This window comes from Centruroides sculpturatus, unplaced genomic scaffold, assembly GCF_000671375.1.
Source record: "Centruroides sculpturatus isolate CEXI.00-Female unplaced genomic scaffold, Cexi_2.0 scaffold420, whole genome shotgun sequence".
Classification (NCBI taxonomy): domain Eukaryota; kingdom Metazoa; phylum Arthropoda; class Arachnida; order Scorpiones; family Buthidae; genus Centruroides; species Centruroides sculpturatus.
This window is the reverse complement of record NW_019384618.1, coordinates 4,826-7,776: the sequence shown is the minus strand read 5'-3', so window position 1 is coordinate 7,776 and position 2,951 is coordinate 4,826.

Sequence of the window (2,951 nt, the reverse complement as noted above, 5' to 3'; positions counted from 1 at the left end):
AGGCATCTGTGGAGGATGGATAGGGTGCTTATTGTACCTGTTGTTCTCTCCTGTACAGGTGTGATACCACACACGCTACACAAAAGCCTGGGAACATTACAATTGAGTAGAAATACATACATCACACTACAGAAGGCCACTATATTGAATACATGCCACATTGTTAGGAAATTCCTGAATACAGACACACACACTGACACACTTATTTAATTTTAGTTTTGTTTTGGTTGCTATGACTTGACTCTGGTTTGACATAGTACACAGCCACCGGTGTGAATCGAGTATAACTCACAGAACCCAACATAATAATAATAACTCTCCCGTGGTCACCACCTGGTCGTGGTGGGAGAGCCCAGTAATTTACTGAACTATAGAGCAATGCAAGCTGGAGCACAAGCTCCTGGTAGGGACACCCATGCCAGTAAGGTCTATGGGGAGAAATGAAACTAAGAGTGACCACACCCACATTCTGTGGAGATAATTATTATGGTAGTAACCAGATCAAAGTGTGATACCAGCTCGGACATCGCCCGGGTTAACAAGGTCCGCATTCGTGGGTTAGGCAGAGGCTCATGTTCGAAAAATAGGCCACAGTCTCCCTTGGTTACCGGTGGCGAAAGCAGCGCCGGCCCAAGCATGGCTACTGCAATGCCCTCAACAGATGTGAGGAATCAACCTAGCCTTGGTGTTTCTGTGGCAATGCATCCACAGACCACAAAGGCTGGAAAACCACGCCAACGGATGAAATGGACAACAGAAATGAACGAGTTTATCATCCGCACTTACTACACCATCACAAGACTCGAAACAAACATGACAGCATACAGACAACAACTACACCATAGATTCACACAACAATATCCTCACCTCACTGTCACCGAACAAAGGGTTGTTGATCAAAAAAGAACAATTATACACAACAACCTTATCCCACAAACAACACTTGAACTTATCAAACAACAGGTTGCTGATCAAATACATCAACAGACAGAAACATTTAACATTAATGAAGATCACGTAACCTGTCAGGATAATCCAGCAACAAGCATTGATAATAGTACACATACAACAACTACCATTAATGATACTACAGACACTTCCTCATCCATCACTGATAACATAGACATAGATTTAGTTAATACACTCTCACTTATATTTCAGGAAACACTCACTAAATATACAGGTACAGATCCCACACAAAGACCACGAATACCGAAAATCAACACGTCAAAGGTAGTAGGAAAAACACTAAATTATGTAAACACTCACTTACTACCAAACTACATTCATTCAATTTCTACACTCTCAGACATTCATACATTAGTTTATGCTGGGGCAGTCACAGTAGTAACACACCATGGACTGAAAATACACTCACAGACAGACACACACAAAACACAATTCTATCACAAGCCTGCCTGGCAGAGAAGAATAGAAACACAAATAAATGACATTAGACAGCAATTAGGCAGGCTGACACAATACACTAAAAACAACATAACACCCAAATTAAAGAAACAACTCAAAAACATTTTCAAGAAAATTAAAACACACACAAAACATGAACATCACAACACACACATTACAGAATACATCGATACACTAAAACAAAAACTCGCAGCCAAAGCACGTAGACTCAAACGATACAAAACATGTACACTACGAAAACAACAAAATAAATTATTCACAAACAATGAAAAACTTTTCTACAGACAAATCAGTACCAAAACAAACACTGATACACAGCACAGTGGCACACCAACAGAAGAAGAACTCACAACTTATTGGTCTTCTCTTTGGTCCAATGCTGTTACACACAATGCTGATGCAGGCTGGATCGAGGAGGAGAACAGAAACTTGCACAACATACCAACTATGCCCTGTGCTGAAATAAACATACACGACATTCGCTACGCTGTTAACAGAACACACAACTGGAAGACACCTGGTGTAGACAACATTCACAATTTCTGGTACAAAAAGTTTACATCACTGCACCAGGAACTAGCTAAACATCTAACACACATCATCATCAATCCACAAGACATGCCAAAATTTCTTACTCAGGGCATCACCTACATGAAACCTAAAAACAACAAAACCACAGACCCCACACAATACAGACCAATTACATGTCTTCCAACACTCTACAAATTATTGACATCCTGTATCACAAACAAAATATACAAACATGTTGAAGAACACGACATTCTTACAGAACAACAAAAAGGTTGCCGTAGAAATCACAGGGGATGCAAAGAACAGTTACTCATAGATTCAGTCATTCTACGGCAAGCACACAAACAACACAGAAACATACACATGGCATATATAGACTATAGAAAAGCATTCGACAGTGTTCCACACAGTTGGCTGCTACATATTCTACACATGTACAAAATACATCCATCACTCATTTCATTCTTCCAAAACACTATGCAGCACTGGAGAACAACACTACATCTCAGGGTTAGTAACACTTCCATACAAACAAATGAGATATTCATTAGGCGAGGAATTTTTCAAGGAGATTCCTTGAGTCCTCTCTGGTTCTGCCTAGCCCTGAACCCCTTATCCAACAAGTTAAACAACATGCATTATGGCTACAATATCAGACATGAAAAAACAACACAGTTTACACTGTCACATCTCATGGACATGGACATTTATGCATCTACACAGAAACAACTTCATCGACTCCTACAAATTACACACTCATACACTAAGGACATACAAATGGAGTTTGGCTTAGACAAATGCAAAACACTTCACATAGAAAAAGGAATCCTAAAGAAAGAAGATTTTGTACTTGGAAATGGAGACGTTATTGAATTCATGGAAGAGGGCGAGTTCTACAAGTATTTAGGATTCCAACAGGCCAAACTAACAGAACATACACAAATAAAGCAAAGATTAATTAAAGAATACCAAAGTAGGTTAAATGCCATTCT